The following is a 19277-nucleotide window of genomic DNA, read 5'->3' as shown; positions in this document are numbered from 1 at the left end:
CTCCTGAGAATTGCACTTTAATGTGGAAACATCTGAGAACTTATTACTAATGCGCCTGCTATAATTTATTTTTATTTTAATATTTGTAATAACAATAAATCAGATAAATGATAAAAGCGTGGTTCAACAGAGCATGGACCTGATAGACGTTAATCAGTGGCATCACAACGGATGTGCGGGACGCACCTGGGTGTCATCCGGCGAGGGGTGACACCAAGGTGCTGGCTACCCCTCAGTGACAGGACCCCGGTGCTGCACTGTAGCATTAAGTGCAGCACTTGGCTCCTGTCACAGTGAGGGAGCCGGCACTCCGCACCTCAGGCACCCCCCACCACCCCCGTGATAACCACGGGCCGGGGTTCGGGTTGCGAGGCCACGTCCCCTTTTAGGCAGCGCATGGCAACCCGCACCGGGTGTCACCGCGGGGAGGACTCCACTGACATTAATGCATGCATGGGTGGGATCCTGTACGCAGTCAAAAATTTAATTGATCTAAATCGATCAACAGCGATTTCGTGTTTTAGGGGCTAAATCACACATTTACTAACCTACGATTTTTTTAATATTAATTTTTAAGTGCTAGTAAATGTGTGATTAATCTCCTGAAACACAACATCGATGTTGATTGATTTAGATTTTAATCGATTAAAATTAGAGATGTGCGCTGTCCCCTGTGGGGCAGGGACAGAGACAGATATGAATGGTAAGAAATTCTCTTTAAAAGCGCTGCAGAATATGTGTGTGCTATATAAATAACTGGTAATAATAATAAGCACCGTGACTCCTTGAGCAATAGCCCTCTGTGTGTATAAGCACCGTGACACCTTAGGCAATAGTGCTCTGTGTGTATAAGCACCGTGACTCCTTGGGCAATAGCCATCTGCATGTATAAGCACCGTGACTCTTTGGGCAATAGCCCTCTGTGTGTATAAGCACCGTGACTCCTTGGACAATAGCCCTCTGTGTGTATAAGCACCGTGACTCCTTGGACAATAGCCCTCTGTGTGTATAAGCACCGTGACTCCTTGGACAATAGTCCTCTGTGTGTATAAGCACCGTGACTCCTTGGACAATAGCCATCTGTGTGTATAAGCACCGTGACTCCTTGGACAATAGCCCTCTGTGTGTATAAGCACCGTGACGCCTTAGGCAATAGCCCTCTGTGTGTATAAGCACCGTGACTCCTTGGGCAATAGCCATCTGCGTGTATAAGCAACGTGACTCTTTGGATAATAGCCCTCTGTGTGTATAAGCACCGTTACTCCTTGGACAATAGCCCTCTGTGTGTATAAGCACCGTGACTCCCTGGGCCATAGCCCTCTGTGTGTATAAGCACCGTGACTGATTGGGCAATAGCCCTCTGTTTGTATAAGCACCATGACTTCTTGGGCAATAGCCCTCTGTGTATAAGCACCGTGACTCCCTGGGCCATAGCCCTCTGTGTGTATAAGCACCATGACTCCTTGGGCAATAGCCATCTGTGTGTATAAGCACTGTGACTCCTTGGGCAATAGCCATCTGTGTATACAAGCACCATGACACCTTGGGCTGTAGCCCTCTGCATATACAAACACTGTGACTCCTTGTGCTGTAGCCCTCTGTGTATACAAGCACTGTGACTCCTTGGGCCTTAGCCCTCTGTGTGTCCATAACACACAAGTACTGTGACTCAATGAGTGCCAATGTTTCATAGATGTGCTTTAACTGCGGTGTCTGTCGCTTAGTAACCAGCCAGCTCACTGCAGCTGGCTGGTCAATAATGGTGAAAGCAATATTGTGAGCTGTGAGGTTGTCTAAATTGACTGTAAGTGACTGGAAATTAACGTTATTGGGGTTAATAATACACTAGGAACAAAAAAAAACCAAAATGTATGTGGTTTTAGCATTTTTGTCAATTTTTGTAAAACAATCAAAATCCAAATCCAAAACCAGTCACGGCAGGTTTGGCAAATCCAAATGACGAATCAGAACCAAATCCAAATCCAGCAAAAATGGCCCGGCGCACATCTCTACTACAGTATAAACGCTGCATGCTATGCCTGTGAGCTTTGAAGCAATCAGTACTATAGTTCCACCAATGGACCTCCTGGGAAGTGTAGAATTGGACCTACAGGCTATCTAAGCAGCGTGTGCTCACAAGCTAATGCTGCATAGAAACCATTCCACAGGATTAGGCTAAGTAGAACATGCTCAATAAATTTAACCCCCTTACTTGCCATTGGGTTGGTTACTTAAATATGGCTCATTATGTTAAATGAATGAATGAGTCTTCCTTGAAAATAATTTTGCAGAAACTAAACGTGTACCATTTCTTTATAATACATTTATGAATCTTCAAATTTTTACTGGTAAAAAAATGATCCAGATAAAATGGAAGTGCTGACGTACCCTAAAGAGGAATAAAAGGAGAAAACTTTTCTTTATGATCAATTTTAAATTGACCCCTCGGGCTGGCTTGGAAGTCGAGATTCGTTGTACAATCCATCAGAAAATATTACACCATGTACCGCTGCCAACTCTCCCAGAATTATGAACTGTAACATTTTATGTCTTAGAGAAATCCTCAGCGTTCTATCAGGTCACCTGACCGACAGGTTGTGCCAAAATCCCTCGTTAGGGAAGATCTAGCGAGTTTCGGGCTGTTTGTGTTGCACTTGGATTAACCTTTATTACCACTGTGCACAAATTTAAAGGTCATAAAATTGTCATTCCTAGTTCTAGCCAGGCAATAGATGGTGTTCTGAGGACTGCAGGTCTCATTTATTCTCGTACAAAGAGGAAAATGAACAAGTTTTGGCTTTTAAATTATGGCCGCAGCAAGTTCTCTTTTTTTTTTCTTTTTACAGCCGCAGAGCAGTTATTAACTACAGCAAATGAGACAGATTGGAAAATACTGGGTATGTCTGATCCGGATGTATGATCTAGAAAGCCATCCATATATTTTATAAATATAGGTTTCTGGGGGTTATTCAGACCCGCTCGCGAGCGCAGGACGCTCGCAAGCGGGTCGATGGTGCGCATGCGCGAGACCCGGCTAGCGACGGGATAGCCGTCGCTCCGGGTCTCGCACCAAAGGGGGCGTGCTGTCGATGTTGATTGACAGCACGCCCCCTTTGGTGGGCATGCCGGGGACGTGGCTGCCAGACAGAGGCGTTCCCATGGGAACGCCTACCGTCTGAAGCCGGGCCCACTGACATCACTAGTGATGTCAGTGGGAGTGATTTTGGCTCTGATAGAGCCAAAATCACTCCAGGGCTTGCGGCAGCGAGACCCTACCGCAGGGTCTCCGTCGCAAGTCCGATGGTTGCGATGGTCTTGACCATCGCGACCATCATCATGGACGCTCATCATGTCCAAGATGCCGCTCCATTTTCATGTAGGAGGGCCCTGATTCAGAGTGAGCGCTCTGGTCAGAGCGTCCAGCTCTGAATCAGGCCCTCTGTGTGAAGGTGGCTAGAACAAAAAGTAAAAAAGAAAATATATCCTGATTATAAGTAAAGTTTATTTCAGCATTCTTTTTTTTTTTCTTTTAATATTCTGACAAATAGGAGGAGATTCAATTCTGAGCGATGGTCCCGAATTGTCTGCCAAAATAGTCGGGCAAATGAACTTCATGACCAGTAACCCAAATAACAAGTATATATAAGTGTACTTCATACAATTAAAATTCATATAGCCTGATCAAATATAAATCAATACTAATATTGTGTACATTGTGATATTGTTTGTATAAGCAGTCAATATTTTATGCAAAATTGATGAAGGTCCCTAGAGGTCTCAAAACCAAATGGAAACCCAAAAATTACAATTCAAATAATATTTAGTGCTACCAGCGTATAAAATTAGAATCATGTGATTGTGATATATAGATTGGTGAAGTAAGAAGAAAGGCGAAATATATGTTGCTATATTGCACAAACAATTGCCAGAAAACCGTTTTTATACACAAGTCAACGCAACTCGTCACTCTGATTTTGACACTGCTCTGAATACAAATGGTCAGATATAATAAGTGCATAGTTCATAAAAAGCCACCAACACTAACATGGTAAAATCCTCCAAACAACAAAAATGCCAGTGGCCGACTAGATACTGTACCTGCAATCATAGCTACCTGGTCTGAAGCAGAACAAGTAGAGAGAATTACAATTGTGACAAGTTAATTCTCACATCTGAACAGTCTATTTCCAGTCATACAATTTTCAAGTTCCAGTTTTGCTTCGCCATCCTGCACTATATTAGTACATTTGCATTAAGCAGAAAGAATAGAGCTGGGATGACAACGGTTATTTCATTCTGCCCTGTGGTGCCATTGGCATTGGACTGAGATCATTTAAGGCCAAATTCTGTGTGGTGTAACGTGCAAACTTGCAAAGCCACTTGGGATCAAGGCAAATATTTGTTGGATAAGTGTAAAAATGTTGCTTGTCTTAAATCAAAAAAGTAGAAATACAGAGTAAGTTTGCATCGCTCCCAAAATGCAGCCAGGGAAAACTGGAACAAAATTAACTTTGCCCCAATCCACACCTCCAATTCACAGAAACTTCACCTTGATTACTCAACTATACACATTTTGAGCATTATGCAAGTTTGGACTGCAGGGGACAGAATGGTGTAGGACAAAGGCATCCCATGTTTAAGTAATCTAAATTAACTTTCTTTCTGCAATTAAAATTTAATGTAATCCATATTAACTGTGCTTTCACACTAAATAATTTGTAGATTTTGATAACCCTGGCCACTGATAAAGCTAGTAGTTGCTTAATTAATGTATTGCTTAGTCTCATTCTTATATTGTTATTAGATACTTTATAATGGTATACGTTCAGGAAGCCGGCGGACGCAATGCCGACCCACGACTTCCTGACTACTTAATCCCGGCGACGGTTAAATGACAGGCGTCTAAATCTAGACGCCTGTCATTTTACCGACACCGGGAGACCGGCGCCCGCCATCCCGATTGAAGGGATGCCGGGCGCCGCGCGCGGGGGGTTAAGTTTAGGGCTGTGACTCCTTGGATAGTAGCCATCTGGACAGGACAGAGTTAGGCACCCCCCCTGGAGATTAGGGTCAGGCTAGGGGAAGGGGGGGTTAGGCACCCCCGGGGGGAGGTTAGGCACCCCTCTGGGGGACTTAGGTTTAGGCGATGTGGAAGGGGGAGTTAGGTTTAGGCATTTAGAGGGGGGATTAGGGTTAGGCACAGGGGGGGGAGGTTAGGCACCATAAAGGAGGGTTAGGACTAGGGGGTAGAATTAGTTTATACTTGCCTTTAGGACGATCAGGAATTCCTCCTCTGTCGGGTTGCCGCTGCGGCCGGCGGTAAATCATACCAAATGTTTATCTGCATGCTCCTACTCTTACCCACTAGCAGTGACAAAGTTAATGTGATCTGGCACAACTGATGTCCCCATAATCACACCAACCACTCGCACTTGTCAATCAAAATTCTTGTATGTCCCCCATTTTTGTTCCATTATTTGTTCCAGGGCCGGCTCCAGGGGGAGCCGCGCCCTGTGCAGAACGGGACTTAGGCTCCCGTTACCTGCGCGCGGCTTCGACATGTGCGACCGTAAATAAAGGTGTGGCCTAATTACCATAGGTCATGCCCCCTGAATTATGTTAAATGGGGGGGTGTCTGTACGGCATGCTTCCCATTAATGTCAGGCTGGGGGCGAGCCCAGCACTATGGCAGTAGCTGGGCTGCTGCCAGCCCTCTTGCTGCACTGAATGGATGCTGCGCGCATGCACGCAGCATCTATTCCTCTTCTCCAGGGACAGCACAGCTGCGGCAGTGGAGGTGCCCGAAAAAACGGGACTGTCCCGCTGAAATTGGGAATGGTTGGGAGGGGACTTTATGATGGGGATGTAGAAGTTAAGCTATTCATCAAATTCCAAAAATTATGTTTTTTCAGAATTTGATGGTGTTACTATACGCCATTCTCATATGGCGTATAGCCCCCGATAGTGTACACAAGCTGCCATCTAGTTTGTGTAGGAAAGTGACAGTACTTACCAACTGTCAGCTCCCTCCTGCAGGTCCCTCCATTGGCTAGGTCCTCCATATTGCTCCTGCTCCTACTTCGGGTCTCTTGGCTCCCTCCGATGTGTCCCTCAGGCTCCCGGCATCCCTTTCTCCAAGCAGGGCCCTCGGGCTCACAGTTCCGATGTTCCTTTCTTCATGCAGGTCCCTCGAGCTCCTGGTTCCGGCGGCACTTGATCCACGCAGGTCCCTCAGGCTCCCAGTTCCGGTGGCACTTGATCCACGCAGGTCCCTCGGTCTCCCGATTCCAGCGGCTCTTTCTCCCAGCAGGTCCTTCAGGCTTTGTTTCTAGTGCATGTTACTGCTGATGGGAAGCGGCTCCCCTCCGTTCCCCGTTAGCACTTATAAGTACTTCTTCAATTGTTAAGCTTACTTACGGAGGGGAGACACTTCCCATCAGCAGCAGCATGCAGTGGCGGACAGAACGTAGATTAGTAAAAAAAAAAGTAGAAAAAAATAATTATATTCAATTAGCGTAGCTGTAAACCAATGCTGCACATGCGCTGCTTCATTGAATAGAAGCGACGCATGCACAGAACTGATTATAGATGCAGTAAGATAGGGGCAGGCAGGGAAAAGTATCTATTATCCGTAAAGCTGTCATCGCATAAATAACAGCTTTTCGGAAGGACAGCGTAAGGCAGGTGCAATCTGACTGAGCCAATTAACCCCGTGGTTGTGGGAGCAGTATACCTTTAAGAATTATGATGTCGGTGTCAGTCATTAGTGTTAGCCTTTAGGGTTGCTTGGGGGTTTGGTCTTGCTGGTATATTAGGTCTGTTATCCAAAGACTCTGCATCTTTGTTTCTGGAAATTTCTAGTCCAGGAGTCAGGGAAGTGTCTGTGCAATTTGATTGTTTAGTTTGTGCATATACTCTTTTCTTTCTCTTTATTTCTTAGTCTATTCTTCTCTTCCTCCTCTTGTATCCCAGTATTTTTGCACTTCTATATATCCCCTTTCTTTATCTCTATCTCTTACATTTTACCTTGTTTTACTCATTAACCTTCTCCCTCCCACCACCTGTTGCGCGGCTCCCCCTTGCTATGCCTCACCGCCCAGCTTCAGCCCGCTCAGCTTCTTTAGCCAGAGCGGGACCTACTGTGTGCCATGCGGCTAGCAGTCACGTGGCCGAGTCGTGGCGCGGGTCACATCCAGTGACAGCTGTGCCGGAGCCGGAGGCCCCCTGGTGGTGTTGTGCGGAGGCGGCGGCCTCCGTCACAACACATACTTGTGAAGGACGCGGCCCGTGCGGCTGCTGTGGGTGCATCCTGATAGGCCTCGCACATGACGGTGGCGGGGTCAGCGGTCCTTTCGCTTGTCCCCGACGCTGATGCAGGCCTTGGGGCTGGGTCCTTGATCGCTGCTGTCAACGGCGTTCCGGGCGAGGGGCGGAGCTAATGGCCATTGCTGCGCCAGTACTCAGGGGCTCTAGGCCAGGCAGGGGGGTAGGGTGTTTTGCACAGCTCTGGTTCTGGTCCCATCTGGGCACCCCGCTGGCCAGTGATTTGGGTGCAGCATACTGCTGCTGTGCAGGGTGACATAATGCCCTCTCCTAGCGTATGGCTTATTATGCGCCGCTTTAAGTGAGGTGGTGTCTGCGGGGGGAGATGCTTTTTGGTGTGGGTCACATGACGCTGGGTCATACTTCCACCACCACCCTCTCCGCCCCCCCACCCGTTAGCGCAGTGCGTGCGGAGAGTGCACTTGCGTAATTCCCGTTTTAATTAATTAAATAATTTGCACCACCTTTTCACATGTATCAGCCAGTAATAAATAACCAGTGTACCAGCAAGGAGATCTGGAAACCATGCACCGTTATGGATGTGCGGCTTTAGAGCACAATATGTACATATATGTCCAGGGAAAATAAGAAAAAATAACAACATACACAACATTATGATTTAAAATGCAGTAGTGCTCAGTCACGATGTGTTTTATTTATACACTTTATAGTGTTTTATTGTGTGTGAATTCTATATATTTCATTATCTAGTGCAGTATATCCTTATTTCTACACTTCTATCGATAAATGTAATAGTAGCATGACACAGCTCTGGTTTAGCCACTCTTCATATTATCCTTCTGTTTGGTTAGAAATACCTACTAGGTATTTAAATATGAGGCTATTTATTCATATTCTTGTGTTAAATATCATTAACAGCTCATACTGATTCATCATGCCTCCTTGTATCTGGAGTACTGATTCATCTATACTGTCTCTCCCCATATCACATGTTCTGACCTCATATTCAAAGGATGTATGGCTAGAGTTATTAGGACCACTATCACCCGCAACTTTATAAACAGCGTTTCGTTAGTGATGAAATTATGTTACATACATTGATCTCCCCGTTGACATCCCTTTGATCAGGTGATATGTCAGCCTCATATTGTACATTTGTTTCACTTTAAACCTGTTGGAGGTGCTTTAAAATGTATTTACATTTTATGGTATTCATAATAACCATTTAGTTTACTCCCATTGGGTTTTTATATTATTTCATACTACTATAATCAAGTCAGGTTTGAAACAGGACACTAATTCAGCCCCTCTTATTATCTTTTGTTGTTTGGCACCTTTGTTGGCGGCGCTGTCCATGTCTGCCTACCCAGAGTCTGTGTAGTCATCTGCACACTTGCAGGAAACTTTGCGCCCCCCCCCCCTTAAAGGGTCCATTTGTTGCGCGTTTACCATTAGCTAGGGGTGTTAAGTCCTGGTGCTGCGCCTTTGGTGTCCCATTCTACATCTACGAATGTGGCTATGGATTTTGTGCCTGATCTCCCTTCTCCCTCCTCTGCAGGTGTTCCTGCGGCTGTGACCCCTGTTAACCAGATTGATGACGCGGTGGTTTGCTGAATAGATTGATTGCGTTGCTTAAATGGGTAACGATAGCTGGGTGCAAATGATAGCCGATAGACCTTGATTTATTGATGGCAGTCGAAGGTGTGTGCTTATTGCAATTTGAATTTAATTTGCTCAAATTGGCATTTGCAACGGCGTCATGGTGCATTTCGGGTTAGTGAGTTGATGGCAACGGCCGCGCTTCGGCGTCTGCACTGCTTTGTTGGGACGTATTGTGCGGTGAGGAACCTCTGTTGCGCAGGTTTAGTTGTGAGTAGTTCACAATTGATCAGTTCAAATGAACTGATCTTCAAAATGAACTAGTTCAATCAGTTCACAGCTCTGGCAATGATCAGTTCATCATGAGTTAAAACACGTGGGATTCACCATCAGCTAATGACACGGTGCTGAGTGCTGCATCCTATATGCTGTATTGTTTATTCTACAAGACCTAGGGGGAGATGTATCAAACTTTAAAGAGAGATCAAAGGGGAAAGTTGCCCATAGCAACCAATCAGCTTCTGTAATTTTGTAGACAGTGTTGAATAATTGACAGAAGCTGGCATATACAACCCCTACTCTATCACACCCATTATGTCCCTTAATAATGAAAAATAGAAAAATTGTTAATTTGGAGAGGAAAACAGAAATGCAATTAGTCATAATAATAATAAACTAATAATAATACTACTATGATTTATAGCAAACTGTGTATCATAATGTAATGATGGGCCTACATTTATGTGGAGGCCTGGAGCTGTAGTCCCTTTAACCCATTTTTAATCTAGCCCAGGTGTGCATCCAGTGACATTAATGGGTGCAATTAAATATAAGATGGGGTAATGGTAAGGGTTTTTTCCTATTACTGTTTTTTCTTCCCAATTACTGTGTTTTCAAAGCATGAAAAAGTGACACGTCACAATATTCTTAATTTGGGTCTTTCTCAACAATAATTTACATTGCAGAGCTAAACATGCCACTACCACTTTGCTGTATAAGTGATTGCTTTTTAAAATAATACAAGATCAGACATATTAAACATATCTGATCATTTGAACAGGACTCATCTAGTAGACATGCTGTACTGTGTAATAGAGTTGTTTCCTATCACTTCTATTAGCAGTGTATCAGATCCAGTGATGCAATGTCCTAAATTAACTGAATTTTTGAACTACTATTTTGAGTGAACTAAATCATAATGACCTAATAATCAAAATTAATTAGATTTCCCCTCTCTACGCAGGATGCGTCGCTCTAACACTTACCAGTTTGGGCGGGGTCGCTGACTAGCTTTGCAGAACTGTCAGGAAGCCAGGACCTGCCCGGTGTGTATTTTTTAGCGCGTGACTATTTGCGGCTGCGCTCAGAGTGTGGAGAAGTGTGGTGGTACATCCGGATCGGGGTTCCATTTGGTAAATACCAATTTGGTCAGTTTTTGCAGCGGTGTATGGCAGATCTCGGTTTACCTTAGCGCGAATATGGTGCTCATTCGTTCCGAATGGGGACTGCCATGTCTGCTGCCGCTTCCGGTTTTTCAACGTCAGAGATTCAGGCTCTGGGTAGGTTGAACGCCGGAGCATTCCGTCGGTTGGTGCGTACGGGAGGGTGCTTGCTAGCGCTATTCGGCATGCTACCCAGCGGTTTAGACTACTCGCTTTCAGGGGTTTGGAGGGATTTTTATTTTTTCCTACGGAGGAAACAAATATTCCCCATAAGTAGAAAAGATCCTAGTAGGTTTTTGTTTTTACCTCCAGCCTGGTTGGCATGCTTGTGTTTGTCACTAACATCGTTATTGTTGTTTTATGTTGTCCTGTCTGCGGGTTTGCAGGTGTGCATGATGTGGTTCGAGTGTTGTGTTTTCAATACCTTTCTTAAATAACTATGTTATTTTCTTACTGGTTTTACGATGTTAGGCCAATCTGGATTATTGACAGTCATTCCTTTTATTGGACCGCTAAGTTGGCCGCTGTGCATGACTTAAGCTCTTTTGTTTCGGCCCATGGTGCTAAATGGTTGGGTTTTTAGAGGAATGCTCTGGCGTGAACGATGGGGCGTCTTTCTACGGTGCTGCTGTTTGGTCGGCCTATGGTGTGATCGTGCACTTAAGTGAGATGATGGCGGAGTGTGGTTCAGAGTGCACTCAGATTCATAGACGAACATTTGTTGGTCTGACGGGGACCAGCTGTCGGAGGTCAATTTGCTTATGTTGGTGGAGGCTTTGTTTAAGGTGATAGTGGAGTGGTTTAGTTTCTTTGGTGGCGGGCTGCGGCTTGAGTTGCCTTGCTTTGGCGGAAAGAACGGTAGTCTGCTTCTAGTTATACAAATTAGATGGGTGCAATGATAGGGCAGAAACGTCCCTACCGGGAAATGACACAGCCCGGCCGGTGATGTGTTTGGTCTGCGTGTGTTTTGTGGGAGTGTCCGTTCTTTGTTGTCCGCCACCATACTAACTTTAAGCTCACAATCAATTTCAATTGGCAACTTCTAATTATCTAATTAGATAACCTAAATTCAATATTATATTAATTAATAATTAATAATCTAATGTCAAATAAATTTGACCTTTAATTTTAAATCCAATTTCTGTTGTCTGTGTGTTTATTTTTAGATACGTTTTTATATGTGTTAAGTCTGAAGGACATAGTGTACATATCAACCATAGGGAGTTCAGGACAGCGTAAGGCAGGTGCAATATGACTGAGCCAGTTTAAACCACGTGGTTGTGGCAGCAGTATACCTTTAAGAATTATGATGTTGGTGTCAGTCATTAGTCTTAGCCTATAGGGTTCCTTGGGGGTTTGGCCTTGCTGGTATATTAGGTCTGTTATCCAAAGACTCCACCTCTTTGTTTCTGGAAATCCCACCCTCCCTCCCTGTTTGTGGTGTGTTTGCTAGGTGTGTTGTGGCGGAAAGAACGGTATTCTGCTTCTAGTTATACAAATTAGATGGGTGCACTCTCCTTGTTCAATGATAGGCCAGAAACGTCTCTACCGGGTAATGACACAGCCCGTCCGGGCATGCTTTTGCTGGAGAGTTGAACACCAGCGGTGATGTGTTTGGTCTGCATGTGTTTTGCGGGAGTGTCCATTCTTTGTTGTCCGCCACCATACTAACATTAAGCTCACAATCAGTTTCAATTGGCAACTTCTAATTAATTAGGTAGCCCAAATTCAATATTATATTAATTATTAATAATCTAATGTCAAATAAATTTGACCTTTAATTTTAAATCCAACTCCTGTTGTCTGTGTGTGTTTATTTTTAGATAAGTTTTTAGTTGTGTTAAGTCTGAAGGGTATAGTGCGCATATCAACCATAGCGAGTTTATAGATACTTATGGAGAAAAGGAATGATGAATTCCTCCAGTAATTAGGTAGAAATCCTTGCGAGTTTAGGCCCCTGAGACCCCTATTTGTACATCACTAGCTACTAGTGCTTTACTTGGTTTATCTTCTGTTTTTCTGCCAAAATTCAGTTTTACAGTATTTGTGCCTATTTCTAATACTATAGTTTATACATGGGGGGATATTGTTTTAGTCCATTCTTCATTTTAACTAAAACTACACAATCAGTACAAAAGGGGTACTGTAACTTGTAATAAATGGTATGAAAACTTCATTTCCATAGAAGGGTGAAAATGTTGTAAAAAATATATATTACTTCTTAGACCAGGAGAAACCCATTATTTTCATTGTTCATTTCAATTGGAGTTATTACTTTATATCCTTTAAATTTCCAATTAGCCTTTTTGGGGAACAAGTGATCTTTTAATGACAAAAAAAGGAAAGGAAAAAGAATTAGTGGCTGGAAAAACAATCATTGTTTTTTATACGCTGGACTCATTTTCATGGCTTTATTAATAGCTGTATAAGGTAAATGCTTCTGGTGAAGTCAGATGAAAAGAAATTGCCCTGATTATTTCGACCCTTTATGGACATGCCCTGAATATTTTCATGAGCAGCAGCAGAACCATTGACACCTGTTGGAGTATAGCAACTAGTAAAGGCTGATTGTTTCCTGATACTAACAAAATAATCCATTTAATAAGACTCAATTTTTTTTAAACTAATTTAAAATAGCATGTTGCACATACAGGGGCTGTTTTTGAGTCACACACAGACGCGGCTGCGTCTTTTGTTGCAACCGCACCTATATGCTAATGGCGTGATGCATTTTTGTAATATTGTGACACCCGCTTGCAGCATCTTGCGGCGGTGCATTCCCCTTTTGGTTGCAAATGGGACACATGCACGCACCTAAAACATCAGCCAACTGCGTGCGGAATTGACACTGCATACAACTCAGAATAAGCCAAATAGTATGTTAATGTTTCACAACAAATGAAAAAATTATTTGATAACATTTTACAAGAAGCAATGATTCATGTATGTGAAAGTTATATGAACAATATATTCTGAATTAGTCGCACTGCGCATGCGTCGTGATGGGTTACTGATGGAGGCCGTAGCGAGCACTAGGACCTACCGTGGGCGTGTTGCAGCCAGCAACTGCCTGTGTACACAGTTGTACTGGCCCTGGCGTCATAATTCCGACAGATGTTCTGAGCAACCACAGTGTTGCTCAGAAAATCAATGGTACGACCGATGTGTGACCAATGATGGATCTTTGTAGGCAAGTGTCTGATTAGCGACACAGCCCGTTGGCGCCTCTGTACAAATTTCATCAGCTGTGGCATTAGCATATATTCTCAGTACCGCTGCGTACAAAGACGCAGTGGAAAATTATATAGCGTCCATTTCTGAATCAGGCCCTTAGGTCTGGTACCAACTGGCATTTACATACATTTTATTAGCGTTTTTAATGTTCGTTCAACATTGTATAAAAAATAAATCATTGTTTCCCCTATCAGCATACCCACTCATATTCCAATGACTTTACTGTCTGGTTTTGCTTTGGTAAATACTGTAGAAAATCATACTATGATCTCCAAATGCAGGTGAAAATGCAAACAATAAATGCATGTCAAATTTATATTAAAAATGCAAATGCAGCACCAGTGGGTATATAGTGGCCTATTCATCAACACTAAAATAACGTTTTTAAGGACATTTTCCTTAATTAACATTATTTTATTATTCATGAAGAGACTTAACACAGGAGATATCACTGATATCTCCTGGTTAAGTCCCCCAGCGTTAATTTTCACACTCATTAGTATGGGGATATGGAAATTATAAGTTCAGAAAAAAGTGCTGCGCTTATCTTCTATGATGTTTTGATATGTTTCGAAAGAAACAAAGCTAGATCGTTTGTTATTATCACCCTCAATGGATAATTACTTCTGAGTCAAGAGAGGTAAAATAGTTTACTAATTGGTTCAACATGTGATTACAAATACACAAATGAAATAAACACATTAATAAACATAAACATATAATGATACAATAAAGATATTAATAAAATATTATACTGAGGGATTTCAATATCAACTTGTGGTGAATGTCCTTATCCCATCAGTGTGGACAATGCAGATCCGCAGCCTCTATATGATAGACAGATGGTTTGTGCTGCAGATTCTGGGTTATTAGCAAAAAAAAACTAATGAAGAAAAAAATGCATGCATATTTTTGGCAAGTGCCAATATGTCTGTATGAGTGACTACCGTGCCACTGTATAAATGGAAGTCACTTTTGGTTAGATGAATGAAAATAGGAATATAGTACAGTCTAAAAGCAGCATCCCTCTTATGGATAGTACAGTAGGTTATGAGGGGATGCCGTTGGTGCACTTGCCGCGGTGCAGGGGATCAGATTGTGCACTTGGGCTGCGAGCTATCAGCGTGAGTATGTCAAGTGCAGAGGTGTAGCTAGGTGCCATGGTGCCTGGAGCAAGGGTATGTTTGGCGCCCCCCCCTTCCCTGTACTGAATTGGGGGCATGTTACATTTGAAAATAAAAAAAATCCTAAATTGGTGACATAGGGCCTGATTCAGCAAGAATCGCAATTGCAAAGCTGCACGCAGGCTATAGATATGATGCATGCATGCAGGCAGCTTTGCAATTGCGATCCTTGCAATAATGCAAATGCAGCTGAAGGTGTATGACGCCCCCTGCTGCATTTGCGATCCCAGCACTGCAACTGAGGTCGCAGGCTGGGAACACCATCGCGACCTTCGGTGGTCGATGGTTGCGATGGTGGATGGCATCGGGCGCCCAGCCAGCTGAGTAAGCCTCAGCTTGCTCAGCCTGGCTTGCATATGAGCCCATAAAACTGTGTAAGTTCACTTTAGTTCAAAACGTTTATAGTTCACACATTGTTTTTAAATAGTACATTACATTTTTTATGACTGTAGTGCCTCCCCCCTCACCAATTGTAGCAGGTCCCCATCCCTTATATTTATTATTAAATACATCAGTCAGTGACCTGTTAAATATATATCAGTGGGACACTGATATATAATTAACAGGACAGTAGCTGATGGGTGCAATAATAAATATAAGGGATGGGGACTGCAACAATCAGTGAGAGGGGGCACTACCACTGACTTTCCTCCCCCTCACTGTTTGTAGCAGGTCCCCATCCCTTCATCCCATTTAATATTGCACCCAACAGTGACCGCCCCTATAAATTATAATGTACATTCTCACATAGCCAGCCGATAAACAGTCCAGCCAGACAGGGAAAAGGGGCGTGTCCTCATGTGAAGGGGCGTGGCCAGTCGGGAAGCCCAGTGGTCCTCCTGTTATTACCAGAGATGCCTGAGGTGCGGTTACATTGGGGGGGGGTGCGGAGTGCAGAGACGGCCGGCTCCCTCACAGTGACAGGAGCCGGGTGCTGCACTTAATTATACAGTACAGCACCAGGCTCCTGTTGCCAGGGGCGTAGGGAGGGTGGCTCAAGTGGAGCGCAAGCTCCAGGCGCCTAAAAGTTTAGAGGGCGTGCCGCAGTCAGACTCTAGCGTGGCTCCAGCCGCCTGTGGCTCACAGCTGTCAGTGACAGCCGAGACGCTTAGGCTTCCACATGCATTTGACGTCAGACGGGGGTGGAGATTAGACAGGACCGAGAGTCTGGAGAGAAGAGCCGCACTGACAGGGGGAGTGCTCTGGCTGGACTAACAGGGGAGTACAAGTGTGCTCTGTCTGCAGTGGCGTCACGCAGGGGGTGCGGGCCGCACCCGGGTGTTACCCAACGAGGAGTGACACCAAGGTGCAGACTCCCCCTCAGCAACAGAGTGCTCTGGACTCAGCTCAATCTCCAGTTGCTTAACATTGGGGTCCGCCTTTGTGCAGGTGCCCCCCGTGTCCAGCTTATACGGAGTTGATGCCGTCGTCTGTGGTGGGGAGTACGCCGGCTCAGAGCTTCTTGAAGCCGATCGCCGGGTGTCCTACCACTGACAGAGACTTACCTGTCGGTATATCACGCTGTCCGCTCCTGCGTGCCAGTGCCTGATCTCCCAACTGTCCGTACTTCCACCTTCTCGTCTCTCTCACTGTCGGGCAATGGGGGATCACATGCATGTGTATGTATGCATGCATATGTATATGAGTTTATCAAGCACTTTTTAGAATGATTGGTGAAAAATCAATCTTCATTTATATTTACCTACCGAGTAATTTCTCATCGTCTGACAAATATACAAACTATTAGTGTGTCAATACACTATGTTTTTCAATCTAGCAAATTTAATCATATTATGATGGAACAATGGACAATTGTTGATACTTAGATTCATATTCAGATTTATTTTCATCCTACTATAAAATTAATTTTTATGTTGGTTCATTTGTACTATTATTTTTCAAAATTTATTATTATTCATTATTTATTATCTATATATATATTTTCTATTATTTATTACTTATGATTATATTATCATTATAATATTATTTATTTATATCTATCACCATTGAATAAATAAATAATAATAATTAAAAGACTTAACTAACCAAGATGAACAGGAATGAACAATTAACAATGATGATTGACAATGATAATTGACATGTATAAGCCAATCAGTTCATTGACAAGTGATCTGGAACACCTCTGTCAATTAACAACACCCTTTAATAAGACAGACAAGGAAGAAAAGCACAGCATTCCCCAGAGGTAGACCAGCAATTGGTTGAAACGCGTTGGGAGCATACACAAGTTTATCCACATCAAAGGAAGAACAAAGGTTTTCTGGACGAGATTCCGAGCACGGTAGCGGTCACGTGATCCCCCATTGCCTGACAGTGAGAGAGATGAGGAGAAGGCGGAAGTACGGACAGCAGGGAGATCAGGCACCGGCAAACTGTGTATCATAATGTTGTAATGATGGGCCTACATTTATGTGGAGACCTGGAGCTGTAGTCCCATCCACCGATTTTTAATCTAGCCCAGGTGTGCATCCAGTGACATTAATGGGTGCAATTAAATATAAGATGGGGTAACGGTATGGGTATTTTCCTATTACTGTTTTTTCTTCCCAATTACTGTGTTTTCAGAGCATGAAAAAGTGACACGTCACAATATTCTTAACTTGGGTCTTTCTCAAAAATAATTTACATTGCAGAGCTAAATATGTCACTACTGCTTTGCTGTATATGTGATTGTTTTTTAAATAATACAAGATCAGACATATTAAACATATCTGATCATTTCAACAGGACTCATCTAGTAGAAATGCTGTACTGTGTAATAGAGTTGTTCCGTTTCCTGTCACTTCTATTAGCAGTGTATCAGATCCAGTGATGCAATGTCCTAAATGAACTGAATTTTTGAACTACTATTTTGAGTGAACTAAATCATAATGACCTAATCATCAAAATTAACTAAATTTCCCCTCTCTACGCAGGATGCGTTGCTCTAACACTTACCAGTTTGGGCGGGGTCGCTGACTAGCTTTGCAGAACTGTCAGGAAGCCGGAACCTGCCCGGAGTGTTTTTTTAGTGTGTGACTATTTGCGGCTGCGCTCAGAGTGTGAAGAAGTGTGGTGGTACATGCGGATGGGGGTTCCATTTGGTAAATACCAATTTGGTCAGTTTTTGCAGCGGTGTATGGCGGATCTCGGTCTTCCTTAGCGCGAATATGGTGCTCATTCGTTCCGAATGGGGACTGCCATGTCTGCTGCCGCTTCCGGTTTTTCAGTGTCATAGAGTCAGGCTCTGTGTATGTGGAACTCCGGAGCATTCTGTCGGTTGGTGCGTACGGGCATTGTGTTTGCTAGCGCTATTCGGCATGCTACCCAGGGGTTTAGACTACTCGCTTTCAGGGGTTTGGAGGGATTTTTATTTTTTCCTACGGAGGCAACAAATATTCCCCATAAGTAGAAAAGATCCTAGTAGGTTTTTGTTGTTACCTCCAGCCTGGTTGGCATGCTTGTGTTTGTCACTAACATCGTTATTGTTGTTTTATGTTGTCCTGTCTGTGGTTTGCAGGTGTGCATGATGTGGTTCGAGTGTTGTGTTTTCAATACCTTTCTTAAATAGCTATGTTATTTTCTTACTGGTTTTACGGGCCAGTCTGGATTATTGACAGTCATTCCTTTTATTGGACCGCTAAATTGGCCGCTGTGCATGACTTAAGCTCTTTTGTTTCGCCCCATGGTGCTAAGTGGTTGGGTTTTTAGAGGAATGCTGTGGCGTGAATGATGGGGCGTCTTTCTACGGTGCCACTGTTTGGTGGGCCTATGGTTTTTGATCTTGCGCTTAAGTGGAGAAGATGATTGCAGAGTTGTGGTTCAGATTGCACTCAGATTCGCTGTGAATTTGTTGGTCTGAAGGGGACCATTTGTCAGAGTGGCGAGTATTATAAGGATGTCTATGTCTACGGTGCTACTGTTTGGTCGGCCTATGGTGTGATCGTGCACTTAAGTGAGATGAAGGCGGAGTGTGGTTCAGAGTGCACTCAGATTCATAGACGAACATTTGATGGTCTGACGAGGACCAGCTGTCGGAGGTCAATTTGCTTATGTTGGTGGAGGCTTTGTTTAAGGTGATAGTGGAGTTGGTTTAGTTTCTTTGGTGGCGGGCTGCGGCTTGAGTTGCCTTGCTTTGGTGGAAAGAATGGTATTCTGCTTCTAGTTATACAAATTAGATGGGTTGTTGAATGATAGGCCAGAAACGTCCCTACCGGGAAACAACACAGCCCGTCCGGGCGTGCTTTTGCTGGAGAGTTGAACACCAGCGGTGATGTGTTTGGTCTGCGTGTGTTTTGTGGGAGTGTCCATTCTTTGTTGTCCGCCACTATACTAACTTTAAGCTCACAATCAATTTCAATTGGCAACTTCTAGTTATCTAATTAGATAGCCCAAATTCAATATTATATTAATTATTAATTAATTATTAATAATCTAATGTCAAATAAATTTGACCTATAATTTTAAATCCAACTCCTGTTGTCTGTGTGTGTTTATTTTTAGATAAGTTTTTAGTTGTGTTAAGTCTGAAGGG

Source organism: Taudactylus pleione, unplaced genomic scaffold, assembly GCF_031769625.1.
Source record: "Taudactylus pleione unplaced genomic scaffold, aTauple2 ptg000156l, whole genome shotgun sequence".
Lineage (NCBI taxonomy): Eukaryota > Metazoa > Chordata > Amphibia > Anura > Myobatrachidae > Taudactylus > Taudactylus pleione.
The sequence above is the reverse complement of the archived record's forward strand: the minus strand, read 5'-3'. Positions refer to the sequence as shown.